A 22010-nucleotide genomic window follows, 5' to 3' on the forward strand; every position below is an offset into this window, starting at 1 on the left:
CTGCCGTACAAAGACAAACTCGGATGGCCAAGGCTATCAGAGCCCGGGGGCACAAGACATGGAGCGCCTGAACCTTAAAGGCTACGGCCATCCCCATTCGGTGACTGTTATCTTAGGCAAGCCCAGATTACTTGGGATAACAAGCCCACTGGTCAACACCCGAACCAAAAAGGCTACGACCATATTAAAATGGCTTGGAGACATTAGAGACTCGTAACAAAAAATAAGGCCTTCAAAATTTCTTAACCGGTTCTAATGGCTATCCTCGACAAACTATAATCTAAAAAATTATAAGTACTTTGGGGAAAATTTTCTGGTCATACCGAACCCCCACGATGCCTTAAACAAAATAATGATGAAGGCAAGGCCTGCTCGAACCTCCGAACACGACCTAACTATTTCATGCTAAGGATTTTCAATCTTTGCAAATATAATAATAAAGAAAAGAAAACAAAACTCAGAGATTATCGAAGGGAAAAAAAAAGCCCTTGAATTATATATACATATCGTCTTTCCAAAGGCCAAACGGCCATGGCAACAAATACAAAAGTACCCAAGTACAAAAATACAAAAAACAAAAAAAATGTACAAGGCACTTAAACGGCCTGGTCTTCACCGAAGCCCGCCTCGTCGCTAGGGTCTTCGGAGTCTCCTCCACCCTCGGATCCACTCGAACCCTCGGAGTCTTCTTCATCCTCGGGATAAGCCAACTTCATGGCCTTGGCTTCGAGCCTCTTAGAACTCTCAATTTTGGCCGAGAAGTCGAAACTCTGAGCATGAATTTCCTCGACGGCCTCCCATCGAGATTGCCGCTTCGAGTGCTCAACGATATCCGTCGTTCGATCCTGGGCCGCCTCGCCATCGGCCTTATATTGGGTCACCATCACATTAGCATCGGCTTTAACCACCACGGTCGCCGACTTGGCCGTTTCAAGCTCCTTGGAAAAAGTTTCTCGATCAGAGACGGACGAGCAGCTGACACTGGAGCTCCTCAACCTTTTTGGCCTGCACCTCGGCCTTTTCCTTTGCTTCTCGAAGCTGGACCTCAGTCGAAGTCAGCTGCGCTCGAGGAGACTCCTTTTTCGAGGCCAGGCGGTCCATCCTGCCTCTCCATTCATCGGTCTCGGCCTTAACAGCATGTATCTTAGCTCGGAGCTGGTCGATCCGATCGATCTTCTGTTAGACCTGCGGATTTCGACCATTAGTCACCGAGTCTAGCTCATTGTCACTAACCTCAAATATTTTTACCCGCTCGACCAGGTCGGCAGCTCCTTCTGAGCCACCTCTAGCTCTGCTCTGAGGTTCTTAGACTCCCCTTCACGTTCCTCGCTGAGATGTTTGTAAGTATATCTCTTCTCAGTGAGCCCTCGGACCTCGGCCTTAAGCTGGTTTGTCTCATCCTGATATCGGAGAAAAAATCTCATGATGACGTACCGAGGCCTCAAAATACAAAGAAAAATATTATGATTATCTATAAATTAGTCTAAGTACAAATTAAAAGTCATCAATCTGTTGTGCTTAGTTGAACAGGCAGGGTGCGTCCCCCTCGTTCATCTTGGCTTTTTCTTCCTCGATCACCAGACACCGAAGGTAACTAGCCACCCTTACGAGTTCAGAGAGGACCTGTGCATCCTCCGGAATAGAGATGATGATCGATCGCTTCCGGTCAGGATCCACACTCGAAGCTGGGAACCGGTTGATTAGCTTTGGGATTGAGGAAGGCCCGCTTGTTCCTGAAGATGGACTCTTCCTCGGCACCTCTATGTCACCCAATTCGGTGACGTCCTCCGTGGCGGTAGAATCCACGCCATCAAATAAGCCGCAGAAGGTGTCGTCTGTTCCGTGGGCCCCCTCGTTGGGGCGTTCTTTCACTATCTGAGCCTCGTCATACATTGACTCAGTGAACAAAGGCAACATGGTGATGTCTATCACACGGAGTGCATCCTTCGGGGCATTGCCCACATCCCGGAAAGCCTCGGCCACGGCTTCCTCGTCAGCCTCCCTAACTTGATGCAAATCAGCCTCGCCTCTCTCTGGTTTGGAGGCCCCTTGCCTCTCGAGCTGCGACGACTCGCGGGCCACCAGATCAAATGCTTCTCCTTCTTTTTCGAACTCGTCCCTCATCCGATAGAGTGAGTACGAAGATAGCGCTCAGGCACTGGTGTTTTCTTTGGATTTGCGCACCAGCCTTCTCTTTGGTTTCTTCTTTCCTGAGTTTGGAGAATTCGGAGCCCTTTTCCTTTTCTTCTCATCACCTTGTCTCGGAGCAGGGGACTCGACCGGGAAGTTCTCGCAACCAGATGGAGACCTCAGTGTGACGTTCTTAGATAAACCTGCAAAAGGAAATGAAACAAGTGAGAACTTAACGACACGAGAGGAACCCAAATATTACTCACTCGGGAAAGGAATCTCACCATGACAACGGGCCTCCCACCGGACCTTTGAATGTTCGCGCCATAAGCGCTCAAAATATGGCCTCTGTAACACGATGCCCTCAACCCACTCCTTGAGTCGAGGGACTATATTCGGGACCCGAGCGACAGCTACACCACCACAAATCATTGATAAGAAGGAAGAGAAAAAGCGTAAAATAAAATTTTTGAATTTTTTTTTACTTACGTGATATATTCCACTTCTCTGGAAACGGCATGCGCTCAGCTGGGATTAAGTCCGAGATCCTCATTCGTACAAAATAGCTTAGCCACCCTCGATCCTGATCTTCATCAATACTCGAGAACGGGGCTTTGCTAGCCCGACGTGCGAGCTTGATCAGTCCCCCCTGAAAGATTTTTCTCAAGAAGAACCGAAGAAGGATCACAATCCTCCAGAATGAAGGGTGAATTTGACCGAGGCATACCTCGTATCTTTTGCAGAATGATGATCGGATCCAATGGGCCTAGTGTAAAGGGAAAAGTGTAAGCACTTAAGTATCTCTCGATGTGGGTGGTGGTGTCTTCATCAGGTCTGGGAACCACCACATGCTTGTCAATCCAATTGCAATCTTCTTTGACTGTATGGAGGACCTCCTCAGTGATCGATCATATGTATCTCGAGACCTCCTCACACCGGCCTTGTATGGGGGAAGGATTTTCAACCTTGAAATCGACGGTTAACAAGCATCCTCCAGGGACGAACATTTTCAATGGGGGTTCTAGTACTGGTTCCTCTACAGTAGTACGCAAAACGGTATCGTCGGTAGCTGGCCGCGAGGTAGAAGGAGTTTGTTTTTGGGGAACGATTTTTGAAGTCTTCGCCATTTCTTTGAAAATGGAGGAAAAATAAGGAAAAAGAGAATGTTAAAGGAGTACTCTTAATGATTTGGGATGAAGACGGATAGAAGTTCTTCTAATAGATATCAAATAACTGGGATATAAGTGCCATAGAATATTAAGATCTCTAAGGTACGAGGATAGAAGGTTTGGATGTAAAGTTTGAATGAACAAAGGAGGGGGTATTGATAGTTTTTCAACGACAATTCGCATCCAGGAGTTGCCGCCGGCAACTGACAAGCATCTAATTCCATTAAGACTTGACTGACAAGATGTTTCGTTTATTTTGTCGTTTTTGTCGTAGGGTGTTGACGTAATAATCGGAAGCTCATGCCGTTTCTCGTCGTCTACTCTCCAAAAAATGAGGGGACTATCTTTATACGATCGAAATCGAGCTCGCCTACGTCATGGTAGGTCAGGCTCGGAACGTGGCAATAAAGGACTGAAGATCGACCCCAAAACCTACCAGGCTAGAACCCAGGGCCAGAACGCCTACCTTCGAGAATATCGAGGCCGTAATCCCGGGATCGATCCTAACCACGAACGAGCTCGAAGAAATATTTTTAGAATAGCCAATAGAAGACCGAAATATTCGATCGGATATTACGGTGGGAATCTTAGACTTATAAATAAGGAATCGGCAATCAGCAAATCAAGAGATTTTTTACGTTTTATAGACTTGTACCTAAAGTAGGACTGCTCTACTATATAAAGGGGGTTTGATAATTCATTTAGGACATTGTAACACGCATTCCAAAGAAATACATTATTATTTCTCTCTTTAAAGCTCTTATTCTTCTGTGTATCTTGATACTGATCGAAGTGCATCCAGTTTGAGTGTGACTGACCTTCCAAGACTGTAATTGCTCAATTCGTGTGGTTTGAATTTACTTTATCATTGTTTATTTCAATTGCAACTTAATTTATCGCATTATGTTAAGTTAATCCTCATATCCTTAAACCACTTACAAATTCAATTGTTATCCGATTTTGAGGGTAAACACTCGTAACTTCATATGATGGTATACTCGGAATTGCCTGTTCCTTAGTAGGATTTCATTAATTCTTTTCCTTTTATCCTGAGAGGGACGAGAACTCATTTAGGATGCTGAGATGGATGTATGGACATACCAGGAGAGATAAGATTAGGAACGAAGGTATTCAAAACAATATGGGAATGGCCCCCGTGGAGGACAAGACGCGGGAGTTGAGGCTGAGATTGTTCGGGCACGTGCAGAGAAGGAGTACGGATGTTCCTGTTAGGAGGTGTTAGAGGCTGGCCGTGGCGGGGCTGAGAAGGGGTAGAGGAAGGCCGAAGAAGTATTCAGGAGAGGTGATTAGGCAGGATATGGCGCTACTTCAGCTTACTGAGGACATGATCCAGGATAGAAGGGTGTGGTGGTCGATGATTAGGGTAGTTGGCTAGTAGGTAGTCGAGAGTTCCCCGTTCTTTTTAGTAGTATTAGTAGCTCCCTTGTTTTTCCGTTCGCTCTGTGTATCGTATGTTCCAGTTTGTTACTGTTTGATGGTGCTTTCTGTTACTGGTTTCGTGGTTGTTGTTGTTACTATAGTTGTCTTTCTCCCCTTTTCCGTATTGTCCTTTGTCCCCCTATTCTTTCTTTCTTCTTCCTCTTTCTTCTTTGTCTTCTTCCTTTCTCCCTTTTCACCTTTTTCTTGAGCCGAGGGTCTACTGGAAACAGCCTCTCTACCTCGCTAGATAGGGGTAAGGTCTGCGTACACACTACCCTCCCCAGACCCTATTTGTGAGATTATAATGGGTATGTTGTTGTTGTTGTTGTTGTTGTAAGGACGAGAACTCATTTCCATAACACAAGTCTTATAATAATATAAATCCCGTAAATGATGCTCACTGTTAAATAATAAAATGAATAAAAAAAACAAATTTACTAGTTATAGTAATGTAACTCTCATTTTGCTTTGTGGATCTGTAGGCCCAGTAATAACTCCTTTATCCATTTTCATAACCCAAACTCAACTGCAGGTCCACTAGGCCCAAAGAAAATGAAATTAACTCGCCATATTTAGCAAGTTTATTTTTTAAAATTTTAAATTAAATAAAAAAGGCGTTGGTATTAGTTTTTGTTCAAAGATTTTTAGAAGTCAATTGGTCAACGTAACTCAGTAGTAACCTTTTTTTTTTTCCTACATTAATTTTCATCTCCATTTTAATTATCTGTGTATTCATAGAAAAAGTAAATAACTACAAGCGACCTACTGGAATTAATCAAACCTAAACGAGTTGACGGCAAACATAATTAAGGAGGAAAATGAAGATGACATGCGTAAATTCAACCACAAACCTTGGGTGAACTAAATTTTGCAATTTCTTACCTGGGAATTACTTGTATTTTGGTTGAGCAACAATCTAAGAAGTAATTATGAATTCGTTACTTGGCAAAGTACATCTTCCCAATACAAAAAAGCGTCTAATGTTTGCAGTAAAACTATAAGGGATCGTTTGGTAGGGTGTATAAGAATAATGCTGGATATGGTGTATTAGTAATGCGTGGGTTAGTAATGCAAGCATTGGTTATGCAGAGATTATTTCTTATCGACTGTTGGGTGTGGTATATTAAAATGTAACGATCCGACCGTTCATTATGAGAATTAGGATTATGTTGGGTGGCTTAAGATCTCAAGTAGCTTCGTATTACGTATTATGACTAGTGTGTGGTTGAGTTCGGATATTGGATGATTCGGGATCAATTTGGAAGAAGGATTCTTGTTCTAGAAGCTTAAATGGTAAGAGTTGACCGGAATTTGACTTTTCTAAAGACAACTCCGAAATGGCGTTTTGATGATTCCAATAGCTTCGTATGGTGATTTTGGACTTAGTCGTGCGTCCGAATTTGGAGGGCCGTAGGATAATTTGAAGCATTTTGGCGAAAACTGAAAAGCTGAACTTTTGAAACCAGGAGCTGAATATGTTGATATGGGGCTCGAATTGCGATTTCAAGAGTTGGATTAGCTCCGTTATGTCATTTGGGACTTCCACGCAAAATTTGACGTCATTCCGGATTGATTTAATATGTTTCGGCGCGAGCTGTAGATGTTGAAAGTTCATAAGTTCATAAGTTCGATTTGAGGTATGATTCGTAGTTTTGATGTTGTTTGATATGACTTGAGGCCTAGAGAAGGTCCGCGTTATATTTTGGGACTTATTGGTATGTTCAGACGGGGTCCCGAAGGGCTCGGATGAGTTCCGAATAGGTTTGGGTTATGTTGCACTCGTCTTAGATGTTTCGACTTCGTTTCTTCAAGCATAAAAAATAGATATTTCACATATAAAAAAATAAGCTCCAATTTCTGTTTTGATTGAAGCATTGCATCCGTATCGTAATTACAGAGCCATAGCAAAAAGAATCGTTGAATTTGAACATCATATGAGGAAGTTATGCTCATTTTAGTGTCGGAGAAGAGAGCTGATGCTGGTGCTTCGCAGATGCGAAGTTGGGTCCGCATCTGTGACCCCACAGGTGAGGAAAATAGTCAGCAAAATCGGAAATGACAGCTGGAAATGCGCGGGTTCGGATGTTTTTATCGCAAAAGCGAAAATCGCTGAGTATAAAAAATCGGAACGCGTTATTTTGATATTTTGAACATATCTTGAGTTCTAGAGCTCCAATTGAGGTGATTTTTGTGGCGTTCTTATCGTCTTTTCAGGGGGGTAAGTACCTAACTATAATTTTGTATTTTAATATGATTACAGAAGCTCATTTTTGAATTAATCTGTGTTTTAATTGGAGAATTGGGTGCTTTTACCATAAACTTTTCTAAATAGAATAATTGAGTTTTGAACATCGATTCAGAGTCGGAATTTAATGAAATTACTTTGGTTGGACTCGTAATTGAATCAGTGTTCGGATTTTGTGAATTTTTTTAGGTTGTGCATGTGGCGAGACAAGGTGGGAATATTATTATGCGCGTGCGGTGAGACAGTGTGGGTATTTACATTATTATTGTGCATGTCCCGAGAGAAGGTGGGCTATGTCGGGTAATGATTTGTGATGACTTGTGATGGCCCGAGGGCATTATTATTGTTGTTATTTATGTAGTGGTGTGTGTACCCTGTGTGATTACACCGTGTACATTTCGTGGTGATAATTTCTTATGTGTCATTTATTGTCTCTAATCTTACTTATTGACTTGAATTGTGGTAGAACACTTGCTCAAGTGTAGACGTAAATAAATCACCCGTATCGGTTAAAAAGATGAATTTTGATGTTTTTGACCATTTATATGTACTCCCGTGTACTTGTCTTCCGTGTGAGAGTTATCCTGTTGGCACGTGAGTTATCCGTGTAGTCATGAGTCATTATTATTGTTGGTACATGAGTGGTCCGTGCGGATATTAGATAGTGTCACTCTCTTGGCACGTGAATCTTCTGTGCGGTTATGAGTTTGTAATGTGGGCACAAGATGCCAAATTATTAGGGTTCAACAATTGAGACCCGTGATTTGTAATTATGTGGTTTGGTACCTCGTGGAAATTCCTAAATAGATATGGTGTAAAAGTCGTTGTTCTTGTTGAGTTGTTACTTGTTTTCCTTTATTTGGTTTCATCGGACTTAGACTGTGTCCAGCTTACTCTACAATATTTCTATCTTTTTGCTTCTTGTTGCTAACTGTTGTTTCTAGTGTTTCATTGTGGGTATTGTTTTGTCTTCCTTGCCATGCTTAGCTTTATATTAACATTGTTTCCCCGTTAGTTCACCTTCATACTTGTTCAGGTTGTTTAGTCCAGTAGCTGTCCTGACTGTCCCTCATCACTACTCTACCGAGGTTAGTCTTGATACTTACTGGCTACCGTTGTGGTGTACTCTTACTACACTTTCTGCATATTTTTGTGCAGATCAAGGTATTTCGGAGTTGGTTGATCAATAGCTAGTTGTTCGGGTTTATTGTGGAGACTCAAGGTAAACCTAAGGTCACGTTCGCAGGCCTCGGAGTCACCTTCTGATATTGTACTTGTACTATTTTATTTCTATTCCTAAATGATTGTATTTAGGAATTTTCTAGCAAACTCAGTAGAGCTTACAACTTGTACTACCAGTTTTGGGATTGTTGGCTTGTAAGGAAATTTCCATATTAAAATTCAAAGTTGTTGGTTAAATTTTGCTAGTAATTCAATAAGTGTTAGGGTTACCTAGTCTTAGAGACTAGGTGTCGTCACGACATCCTACAGAGGGAAATTGAGGTCGTGATAAGTTGGAATCAGGGCCCTAGGTTCATAGGTGCTACGAGTCATAAGCGAGTTTAGTAGAGTCTTCCTGATCAGTACGGAGATGTCTGTACTTATCTTCGAGAGGCTACACAACTATTAGGTTAGTTTCACTTCTTTCATTCCTATCGTGCGAGTTTATTGACCTTGGAGTTTGAGCCTTTGTCATTTTATTCTCTCACAGATGGTGAGGACACGAGTTGCAATTACTGATGACGCTGCCTCCAGAGCCGGAATTGCTAGAGGCAGGGACAGGGGCCAAGGAGGAACACGTGCTATAGCTAGAGCACCTATCAGACCAACAGTTGAGGAGCTGCCCGTAGCTCCTGTTGGGGGACATGCACCGGAGGCGCCTGTTGTTGCCCCCGGACTTAAGGAGACCTTAGCACAATTTTTGAGTATGTTTGGTACATTAGCTCAGGCGGGGTTGATTCCGGTTGCACCATCTACTTCACAGACCGGGGGAGGAGCTCAGACTCTCATCGCCTGCACCTCAGAAGCGGGCATACATTGTTCAGGTTCCATGTGTGGTGCCGGCACAGCTAGTTGTTCCAGTACAACCCGTGATTAGGGTAGCAGCATGTGAGGAAGAACAACTTAGACTTGCGAGGTTCAAGAAGTATGACCCTTCTACTTTCAATGGTTTGGCGTCAGAGGGTACATATAATTTTTTAGAGGCGTGCCATCACATTCTCCGCACTATGGGTATTATGGAGATGAGTGGGGTTGCTTTTACTATGTTCCGGCTAAAGGGAGCAGCATATCAGTGGTGGTGAGCATATGAGGTGGGTAGCCCGGCCGATGCAGCTTCACTTTCATGGGCTCAGTTTTTAGAGATGTTCTTGAGAGAGTTTGTTCCTTAGTCCCTTAGGGATGCATGGTACGCGGAGTTTGAGCAGCTGCGATAGGGCACTATGTATGTGTCGGAATCTGTCGTTAGATTTAGTGATTTGTCCAGACATGCACCTGCTTTGATCGCTACAGTTAGAGAGGGAGTCTGTAGGTTCATTGAGGGGCTCAGACATGATATTCGGTTCAGCATGGCTCGGGAGTTGGAGCCAAATGTTTCATTTCAGCAGCTGGTAGAGATCGCTCGCCGATTAGAGGGCAGGCGGGGGTAGGAAAGAGTCGGCGACGTCAGGAGAGAGAGATATGACACGGAGGCTAAGAGGCCTCGCAGACTTGAGAGATCTACTGGTCCTTATTTTGGAGGCAGGGTACGACATGGTAGAGGTTTTGTGGGTCAGCCAGTTCAGTTTGCACTTCAGATTTCGCACGCTGTTTCAGATATCCATGGGTATCAAAGTGCCTGAGCCGAATAGCTTCCACAGCCACGCCAGCGGAGAGGTTGCTTTGAGTGTGGAGATACCAACCACATGGTGAAAGATTGTCCAAGACTCCAGACAAATATGTCACAGCGGGTTATTCAGGCTATGAGTTGTACTCCAGTTATTGATATCCCTGCACCGCTAGCTTGGGATGCTGGTCAGGAGGGTTGAGGGCGCCTAAGAGGGGGAGGCCCGGCCTGTTAATGTGCTTTCTACGGTAGTGCTGAGGCCACTACACTAGATGATGTCGTACATGTATGGTTTCAATTTGTTATAGAGGAGAATCATTCGTATTTTGTTTTGGTTCTGCTTATCGGGGTGAGTCCTCCTATGTTGCTTCACATATGGGTGAGTTTCGTGATTTTGTACTCTCCTTATGTGTTTACCCCTGTTGGGAGATTCTATAGTGGTAGCCCGTGTCTATCATTTTTTTTTATTCATTATGGAGGGCTATGAGAATAAGAATGACTTTCTATTACCCATTATGGTAGGTTTTGATGTGATTTCTGGGTGGTTGGTTAAGATTTGTGAATTAGATGCTCTACCAATGTGGGAGTTCAGCATGTGTTGTAACATTGCTAGCGAAAATTGAATTAGTGGAAGGTTTCGAGTTGTATGATGTGTAATCTACTTGTGATTCAGAGCTGAGGATGGGATCCTCGCGTTCCCATGAGGTTTATTATGTTTGGACCGGGCTGCGTGCCGCGGTGAAGTTATATTACGATGAGATCCTTGTGATTTGTTCATATACTTTGGTCCTCCCTTTTGGAATTAGGGAGTTGTGCCTGTCGGGCTTGTTTAATTTCTTTCATGTGTTGCCTCATATATTTAGTCATATTCGTGAGGTGCCTATTGCGTTTTAGCTTGCGAGGCGTGTTCCCAAGTGATGTTTGATTTGACTTGTTGATTTGAGTGAATAGTCATGGCATCTTCGTGTTTCTTGCAACGTTGTCGGTGTTGTGGAGGTTTGGAACAAGGTTCTAGCTGATAAGAGGTTAATTTCCGGTTCTAGGTTTGAGTATGGACGGCTATTGTAATCAGAGACGTTGTTATGGACATATGGTAGTGTGTTATGCTGTGTGTTTGTATCTTGTGAGTGTAGACATAGGTTATTCAGCTGGTTGAGGCTGATATCGTGTGTTGATGTAGGAATCGGGTATTTTAGAAACGATCGGATGGTGAAAAATTTGGTTCTAAGGCCTATTGGTATTGGTGGAAGGAAAAATCTTCAGTTGAGTTGGTGTTGTCGGGCTTACGTGGATTTGGGGTGACGGGGGGTCACCTGTGGGTGTATGTATGGTAGATTCACTCAGTTATTGATGACTTAGGAAGATTCTTGTCACGTTCGAGGAGGAACATTTGTTTAAGAAGGGGAGAATGTAACGACCTGATCGGTCGTTTTGAGAATGCTATGTATTATGACTAGCGTGTGCAGTCGAGTTCAGATTTCGGATGATTCGGGATCAATTTGGAAGAAGGATTCTTGTTTTAGAAGCTTAAATGGTAAGAGTTGTTTAGAGTTTGACTTTTGTGTAGACGACTCCGAAGTAGCATTTTAATGATTCTAATAGCTTCGTATGGTGATTTTGGACTTTAGCGTGCGTCCGCATTAGCATTTGGAGGGCCGTAGGGTAATTTGAAGCATTTTGGCGAAAATTGGAAAGTTGAAGTTTTGAAGGTTAAGAGGTTTGAGCGGGAGTTGAATTCGTTGATGTGGCCTCGGATTGCGATTCCGAGAGTTGGATTAGCTGCGTTATGTCATTTGAGACTTGCATGCAAAATTTGACGTCATTCCGGGTTATTTGATATGTTTCAGCGCGAGTTGTAGAAGTTGAAAGTTCATAAGTTCATTAAGTTCGATTTGAAGTGCGATTCATGGTTTTAATATTGTTTGATGTGATTTGAGGGCTCAAGTAGGTCCGCGTTATGTTTTGGGACATATTGGTATGTTCGGACGGGGTCCCTAGGGGCTCGAGTGAGTTTCGAATACGTTTGGGTTGTGTTGCGCTCGTTTTTTATGTTTTTACTTCGTTTCTTCAAGCATAAATGGTACCACATTAAGAAAATGAGCTCTAATTTCTGTTTTATATGTAGCATTATATCCGTATCGTAATTACAGATCCATAGCAAAAAGAATCGCCGAATTTGGACATCGTATGAGGAAGTTATGCTCATTTTAGTGTCGGAGAAGAGAGTTGGAGCTGGTTCTTCGCAGATGCGAAGTTGGGTCCGCATTTGCGGCCCCACAGGTGCGGAAAATAGTCCGCAAAATCAGAAATGACAGCTAAAAATGCGCAGGTGCGGATGTTTTTATCGCAAAAGTGAAAATCCCTGAGTATAAAAAATCAGACCGCGTTATTTTGATATTTTGAGCATATCTTGAGTTCTAGAGCTCCGATTGAGGTGATTTTCGTGGCATTCTTCTCGTCTTTTCATGGGAGTCAGTATCTAACTATAATTTTTGTATTTTAATATGATTACAGAAGTTCTTCTTTGAATTAATCCATGTTTTGATTGGAGAATTCGGGGGTTTTATTATAAGCTTTTCCAAATAGAATAATTGGGTTTTGAACATCGATTCAGAGTCGGAATTGGATGAAATTAGTATGGTTGGACTCGTAACTAAATGGGTGTTTGAATTTTATAAATTTTTTTCAGGTTCCGAGGTGCGGGCCTGGTGTCGAATTTTCGGTTGATTTTTTAGTTTTTATTAAAAATTGAAGTTTTATAATCCGAAATCGTTTCCTATGAGTTTTATTTATAATTTGAAGTTATTTTGGCTAGATTTGAGCCGTCCAGAGGTTGTTTCACTCGAGAAGGTCATTTTAGAGTAACTGTCTAGCTTCATTGAGGTAAGTATCTTGTCTAACTTTGTGGGGGGGAAACTACCCCTTTGGATTTGAGTCATTTGTGCTAATTGTATCATGTGAAGGCCGTGTACGCGAGGTGGCGAGTACATACTCGGGCTTATTATGGAAATTTGACCGTTTAGGGCTCTTAGGTTCTTATGTTCATTAGATGTGAAGTTGTTTTACCATGTTAAATCCCCCATTTACTAAAATTTACCCTTACGTGTCTTATTTTGAATTAATTGATTCATGTTTTACCCTTATTGCCAATTAAACGCTTATGTGCCTTAATTGAAGATATTTTCTCTTTTATTGCCATGCCATCTTTTCCGTAATTGCTTATCCTTATTATTATCCTTTCCATAATTGCTCAACCTTAATTGAAATTTTGTTATCCCTTTAATTGTTGACTTATCCTTATTTAGAATCATTGATCATGTTATCTCTCTTATCGTCGAATTGTAATTTTGTGGAATCATTATTACACATTATCTCTCCCTTATTGAGCTATTCTTATTGAGACCAATATTCCATGTTGTGTGTTTATTTGTGAGCTCGTTCTTCCATTTTCTTGTGTTCTGAAGTTCTTGTGTTGATTTACTTACCGTGTTCTCGTGTTATTGTCCTTGTTGTTGTTGTACAAGTGTTGTTGAGCCAAGGGCTGTTCGTGGTTATGGTATTTAACTGGGTTGAGGAAATTTTGTGGCTTATGGCACATGTTGTAAAAGTCATTTTATTATGTTGTTGTGTTTTGGCACACGTAATATTATTGAGAGGATTGTTTGGGTGTTTGCAAGAGGTTTTTGTCGTGTTGTTGTTACTAATAATATTTGCACATGCGGCGTGACAAGGCGGGCTATATATGTGGGTTGCTCATGTGGTGAGACAAGGTGGGAATATTATTATGTGCGTATGGCGAGATGAGGCGGGAATTTACTTTATTATTGCCCACGTGGCAAGACTAGGTGGGCTATGTTAGGGAGTGATTTGTGATGACTTGTGATGGCCTGGGGGCATTGTTATTGTTGTTTGTGTAGTGGTGTACCTACCCCGTGTCATTTATACCGTGTACATTTCGTGGTGATCATTTCTTTTGTGTCATTCATTGTCTCTACTCTTACTTCTTGACTTGAATTGTGGTAGAACACTGGCACAAGCATAAACATAAATATATCACCCATATTGGTTAAGAAGATGAATCTTGATGTTATTGACCATTTATATGTACTCCCGTGTACTTGCCTTCTATGTGAGAGTGATCTTGTTGGCACGTGAGTTATCCATGCAGTTATGAGTCATTATTATTGTTGGCACGTGAGTGGTCCGTGCGGATATTAGATATTGTCACTCTCTTGGCACGTGAGTCTTCCATGCGGTTATGAATTGTAATGTGCGCACAAGAGGCCAAATGATTAGGGTTCAAGAATTTCGACCCGTAATTTGTAATTATGAGGTTTGGTACCTCATGAAAATTCATAATAGATCTTGTGTAAAAGCGGTTGTTCTTGTTGAGTTGTTACTTATTTTCCTTTATTTGGTTTCATCGGATTTAGACTGTGTCCAGCTTACTCTACAGTATTTCTATTTGTTTGCTTCTTTCTTTTTGGTAATTAAAATATTATATTAATCACCAATGAAATCATCACAAAACAAGCATAGCTATACACAGCTAACTACTCTGAGTAAAACAGGACAATCTATCTCCTACCTCCTACTTCTTCTATCCAGTAGTCTAATTCTGTACATGTAAAGCTCGGCTATGGATTGCATATTCAAAAAAATCAACTTCTGTAGCTGGTTCCTCATGTCACTCATGCCTCTAATGTTACATACACATGCTATCTCTCTAGCTATGCTCTCTTGATCTCTAGTTTCTCCTTTGAAAATTCTGTTGTTTCTTTCCTTCCATATTGCATGTATGAACTCTGCATGTCATTTTGATAATCTTTGCTGTAGTTGTTCTCCCTTTAGCTTACTGCATTATCCATGTGAAGGGAGCAGTCCATGTCTGTCCTATTGAAATTAGCATTTGCAGCCACTGTAGTAGTCTGCTCCACAATCCTCTTGAAAAATTGCATTCCCAAAAGAGGTGATCCCTGCTTTCATCTGAGACTTGACACATCACACATAGTGATTGCACATTAATACCACATTTGCGGAGTCCGTCTGTAGTAGCAAGCTTCCCATGGCAGTGCAACCATAGAGTGAAGGTAGCTTTGGGTCTGGCTCTGTTATGATACATCAGCTTCCTCCATTCAACTTTAGGATGATACCCTGGCAGCTGATTGTAGATGTATGTTATAATAGTTTTCTTATGTACTGTAGGCCTTTGCATTTGCTAGATATCATCTCTTCCCCCCAATATCTTCTTTGCCATCCAGCTTTTCTGGTTTGGTATTCTCATTTCGAAGATGTTTTGTCCTTTGATATAGTACAGATGAATCCATTTTATCCACATTTTATCTGCCTTATGTGCAATATCCCAGAATGTCGTTGCTATTGCTGCTTTATTCCATACTTGTATATTGGTGATATTGTAGCCTCCAGTTGCTTTAGGTAGACATACTCTTTCCCGGGCCAACAATGCCTTTTTTGTGATGATATTCCCTCCTGACCACACATAAGTTCTGCAGTATGGCTCAATCAATTTAACTACCTTAACAGGTAATATGAACATTTGGGCCCAGTAAGCTTGCATTCCAAATAACAATGTTTGCACCAATTGAATTCTCCCAGCATATGATAATTTCTTGGCTATCCAGGATGATATTTTTGCTGTGATCTTGTCTATGAGAGGGTAGCCCTTGCGTCAATGTAAGCTTCTTTGTGTCCAAAGGAATCCCTAGGAATCTGAAAAGCATCTCCCCTTGAGTATACCTTGTTCTTTGTAACAAGGTTGTCTGAATAGTTGGTGTAACCCCCCTCCCCCCTCCAAAATAAATTGCACTCTTAGAGGTATTTGTCTGTAACCCTTAATCACCAAAAAAGGTTAGAAAGCAGTCTTGCAATTGTTGTATAGAGTCTAAGTCACCCCTTGCAAATAGTAACAAGTCATCCGCAAAGCTAAGATGAGTTATTCCAGTTTCCCACATCTAGGGTGATATTTGAACTTTTTGTTCTGTTATAGATTACCCAACAGCCTACTCAAATACTCCATGGCTATAGCAAATAGGTAAGGTGATATTGGATCCCCTTGTCTTAGACCTTTTGCTGCTGGAAATGGTTCCATTGCTTCATGATTGAACAAGATAGAGTAACTAACGGAGGACACACATGCCATGATCCAATTTATGAACTTAATTGGGAACTGCAAGGTCTCCATCAACTGTTCAATATATACCCATTCAACTGATTCATATGCTTTCATCAGGTCCAGTTTAATCATACACCTAGGAGAAATGTGTTTCCTATTATAAGCTTTGACCAGTTCATGTGCTAAGATGATATTATTGGATATTCTTCTTCCAGGAATAAAGCCAGCTTGTGCTTCAGATATAATACATGGCATCACTATTTGCATTCTGTTGGCTAACACCTTAGCAATCAGCTTGTATAATATTGTGCAGCAAGCAATAGGTCTATATTCTCTTACTGTTTCTGGATTAGGTACTTTGGGAAGCAGAGTAATGGTTATAAGTTAGTTGCTTTATACATAAAACATGTCCGAAAGAACTCTTTAATTGCATTGAAAACCTCTTTCTTAATGATTGGCCAAGCCTTTTTGAAGAAGACTGCATTGTAGACATCAATTACAGGAGTCTTCTCATTGCGTATTGAGCATAAGCCTTTGTATATTTCTGCATCTGTCACTTCAGCACACAACTCCACTTGTTGTTGATGTGTCAAGGTTGGCCCTTGTTTGCTTCTTGTTGCTAACTTTTGTTTCTAGTGTTTCATTGTGAGTATTGTTTTGTCTTCCTTGCTATGCTTAGCTTTATATTAACATTGTTTCCCGTTAGTTCACCTTCATACTTGTTCAGGTCATTCAGTCCAGTAGGTGTCCTGACTGTCCCTCGTCACTACTCCATCGAGGTTAGTCTTGATACTTACGGGGTACTGCTGTGGTGTACTCTTGCTACACTTTCTGCATATTTTTGTGCAGATCAAGGTATTTTGAAGTTGGTTGATCAATAGCAAGCTGTTCGGGTTGTTGTGGAGACTCAAGGTAAACCTGACGTCGCGTTCGCAAGCCTCGGAGTCACCTTTTGATATTGTACTTTTTACTATTTTATTTCTTTTCCGGAACGATTGTATTTAGAAATTTTCTAGCAAACTCAGTAGAGCATATGACTTGTACTACCGATTTTGGGATTGTTGGCTTGTATGGAAATTTCCATATCAAAATTCATAGTTGTTGGTTAAATTATGCTAGTAATTCAGTAAGTGTTAGGCTTACCTAGTCTTAGAGACTAGGTGCCGTCATGACATCCTACGGAGGAAAATTAGGGTCGTGACATAAAAAAGAAAATGTATTGCATACTTTTTAAGAAAATTTAGTTGTTTACAAAAATGCCATCCATATTCTTTATCTTTAAAGACTATAAGGATAATTTTGTCTTTAGCTATGCTAATACATGTATTAATAGCCTTGGTATTGCTAATACCATGGTTTCCTATATATTAGTTATACATAGGATAATACCAAATAGATTGTATAACTAATACTTGCATTAGTAAAACTTAGGTTAAAAAAGTATACCAAATAAGGAATTAGTATACCAAATGCTAATGCATGCATTATTTTTTTTAATTCATCCACTACAAGAAAGAGCTTATTTTGTGGGGCTTAATTTAAAGATTTGTGACAGTTTTTGACCTCCACAAAATAAATTACGACGGTTTTAAAAAATGCCACAGTTACCTTCGCCACAAGCATTTCTGTGGGAGTTTTTAAGAAACTCCACGACAACCGCCACAAAATCAATTTATAATTTGTGGGGGTTTTTAGAGGCAGTCAGTGACGGTTTGTAACCTTCCAAATATTATCTCAATGTTTTAAAAAGATATTATGTGAGAGTTATAAACCCCCACAATTTCTATCTCAATCATTAAAAAAATTAAATACTGGCAGCTTATAACTGCCAGAATAATTTTTTTCTATTAAAATTTTTAGTTCTAGGATTCAATAAATACACCGTAAATCTGATTCCATTAAAAGTATCTAAACAAACCAACATCACAAATTCCAGTTCATATCAAACTAAAGTTATACAGCACCTAAGGTATATGATAGCTTAAACATTTTACAATCCAGAGTAGGTCAACAATAAATAAATATACAAAAGTGCCATGTATTTGCTTGGTGATCTGTATTGTTGTCACCTCATGATACTCTTACACCCATGAGTGAATCAAGACTCATTCTACATATCACGATGCTGGAACTGTAAAATAAACCAATAATTAATTTATCAAACAAAACCAAACCACACCAAAGTTAAAATCTTTTGGAGCTAACTTAAAACAAAAGAAGCAACAAAAAGTGCAAAAAATTGTGGAAAAAATTTAAAATATATATATATAGTTTACCTCAATATCTCATTTCTAGAGGAAATGACAACTACAAATATAAAACAAATTTGGTTACTTGATATAATCTAGGAAAAGAAGCAAAAAAATTGAAAATTTAGGAGATGAGTTAAGAAACATAACTTACCCCTCAGTGTCATCATGCAAGCACATCAATCCTTTAAACCGAAACTGCATAAATTGACATTCAATCAAGTTGGCTTTAACAAAGCTTTTTGTCCCTTGAACTACTTCACAGTAAGAGATCCTTTTAAAGGAAACACATCAACACCATAAATTTAAGAAGAGGTGAATCAAATAAAAAGGTTGAATCACATATGAATACAACTTCTAAACATACTTTTAAACCAAATATGAATACCATTCTAAGCATACCTATAACCCAAAAAAAATAAAATAAGAACTACTTAATTATTGTTACCTTCAGATAAGACACACATTTAATAAAGTCAGTCACAATATCTCCCTTTACTACATTATCAATTAGATGGTCTGTAACTAGTTGTACATACTCGTCACATGGCCAAAAAGTGTTCAAGTTCTTGCTCTTGATATGTCTCATTCTAGTATATTTCTTCTTCCATCTCTTCTCACATATCATACAAATTAAATCTTTTGGCTATGGATGCACAACACATCATCTACATAATACACCTTTTGTGCTTGAGATGCTTCAATGTAAGGCTCATGTTCTTCGCTCTCTATCTCTAGTAACCATATAGAAAATTATAGTTCACCGTCTTTTTTCAAAATAAATGAAGCATCAGTGGTATACTAATAATTAACCTACCCAAAAATTCCCAAGATTAAAGTTCACTGTAAGACCTTAACTAGTAAAAGAGATACTAAAGACCATGTAGTTTTTTGAGATTTCCCAATGTAGATGTTAGAGATAACATTAGCAAATACCTTGTCTGAATAATCCCGATGTGCTCTCGCACAATGATTAATATATGGGTCTCTTCAAGCAATTTTAACATCACACAACATAACTAAATTATGGTTGGAATTTGGAAAAGCTTTGCGTTAAATGAAAAGCTCTTTATAGAAACACCGGCTAATCTGTAACCAAAAGTAAAAGATCTAATAGCAGAGGTACCGTTTGTTTAATGTATTCATATATTTTGGAGCATATATATTTAACAAGATTTACTCAATCATATTCTTCAAGAAGGACTATTCCAAGGCAGATTGTCCATAAGGGTTTTATTACTGGTTCAAGCAATAACTAAACTATAACTGAAAATCACAAATTCCATGGCTACTGAGAAAGAAAATAAATTGAGTTAAGAGAAAAGGAAAAAACCACCTTAATATGAGTAGCGGCACTNCTTATTACGTCCACGGCGATAAAAACAATATATACATCATCATTAGTAGTCTTTATTGCTTATATTTATATATTTTTTTTTTGCTCATTTTACTATTTAGCTACTACTGCCCTATTCTTTGTAATTGTAAAATTTTGTCACGATCCCAATTTTCCTCCGTAGAATGTCGTGATGACACCTAGTCTCTAAAACTAGATGAGCCTAAAACTTGCTGCTTATCAGTGGAATTTTAATCCATTTAACTACAATACTTGAAATAATATTTGTAACAACATCACTGAACCAACAACAGTTACACAACCCCAAAACCGGTAGTACAAGTCATAAGCCTTTCTAAGAGTAACTACGTAAAATGAATACATTACTGTTCCAGAATAAATGAAAAACAATGGAAATAAATACAATAGAAGGTGACTACGGAGCCTGCAAACGTCCAGTAGGTGTACCTTGAAGTCTCCAGCCGCACAAGCATAAGTCTCAAAACCAACTCGATCCGAAGTACCTAGTTCTGCACAAAAAAATGTACAGAAGCATCGCATGAGTACACCACAGTGGTACTTAGTAAGTATCAAGCCTAACCTCGAAAGAATAGTGACGAGGCTAGGTCAAAACATCTACCGGATATGTAAACTTGTGCGGGATATGACATAAACCTAACAAGGAAAGAATGTCAATGTAAGGCCAATAGCAGAAAGAATTCAACTTACAATCAACAGTGAAGATAAGGGGAACACGAAAGGCAACGAGAAATAACCAAGTAATTAAGCAACAATATAGTCGGGCTACGGATGGAGTATGAATATGTTCAAGTAGGGAAAACGATGACAACTCAACCAATCAAATCATTTCAAATACACGAATTTCAACAATCCCACTTCTCGTAATCTCAAATCATAAATCACAACTCCTAAACCTTTAACACACATGGCACCTTGTGCCCATATTTTTTCATATCACTTAGCACGGCAAAATCCACGTGTGCCAGGTACACAGTATCCATGTCAAATGCTATAAATAATACTCGAGGGATCTATCCATTTATAATAAAGTAAAACTGCAGTTTCTAAACCAAACAGGAAATCAGTGAGAAATTGAGTTTATTTGAAAAATATTTGGGTGAAGAGAATAATATTTTCAAATAAAATAAGACATCGAATAAGCTGCTGATGTGCATATAAAATTTAATAAATTAAAACATAATAGCAGTTCCTTTTTGAGTAAAGTAGAAGCATCAGATATGGTATGGAGATTAAGTTGAGAAATCGATTAAAGTGAAATATGACGACTATTAAAAATAGTAAGGTACCGAATGAAACGACGAGTTTTAACTTAGGAGTCACATAAGGTAAGCATGTTATTAATTCTTTTATTTAAAATCGTTATTTGATAACAACTCAACAGGATATGAGATAATGACTCGTTGTAGTAAATTCATCTTGAAAATCGATTCACCACAATAATAGTAATAGGAAAGGAAAACAAGAAATAACAACAAAACAGTAAACTAATGACAACAACTCAACCCTTGAAAACCAGTAAAAACCAGAAATACCAATCCTCAAAGTCTCGTACGAAAGTACTGAAGACAACACAATACAACAAGGAATACAAAACAAATAAACTATTGCAGCACGTAACTCTATCCCACCGTACAACACTATCCTCCCTTATTCCACCATGTAAATATCAATAAAAATAAATAAATATATGTTGTGGCGCACAACCCGATCTCATTGTATAATCAGCATCAATATCATAATTCTCCCTTATTTCACCATATCAATCCACCCTTATTTTACCTGTTGCGGTGCACAACCTGATCCCACCGTACAATATAAATTTACCCTTATTTCACTTGTTGCGGCGTGCAACCCGATCCATAAATAAATCAATAACATCAACAATCCAATACCCAATTTGAAAGAATTTCTACAATCATAGGGTATGAGTACGTGATAATGAAGGAATTACGTAAAAATCAAGGAACGCAATAACTCAACAAACAAACAAACAAAAAAAAGCAACAAGACAAGTGAAGCATGAGACAACTAAGGTGTGCAATTACAACAATTAAGAAAAGTAACAGATTAGCACAGAGTCATGGAAGGAACACAACAATTAAGAGGTCGCAAGATAATAAAGAAAGCAACAACTTTAACTAAAGCATTTAAATGCACAATAACAGGTAAGAGGAAGAACAAGTGCTACAACATCAAGTAAAGTATGTAGGAGTAGACTAACGATAAAATAATCATAGATTATGACACTTCAATTAAAGGCATGGAAAGTGTTTAGATACTCGAAACCGGTCAAATACTACATATAGGTCGTGTAACCACTCGTCACCTCGCGTACACGGCCTTCAGATAACACGAATAACACAATTATCTCAAATCCTAAGGGTAGTTTCCCCCCCCCGACCCCTACTAAGTACGACGAGTACTACTACCTACTACGTACCG

Source organism: Nicotiana attenuata, unplaced genomic scaffold (assembly GCF_001879085.1).
Source record: "Nicotiana attenuata strain UT unplaced genomic scaffold, NIATTr2, whole genome shotgun sequence".
Lineage (NCBI taxonomy): Eukaryota > Viridiplantae > Streptophyta > Magnoliopsida > Solanales > Solanaceae > Nicotiana > Nicotiana attenuata.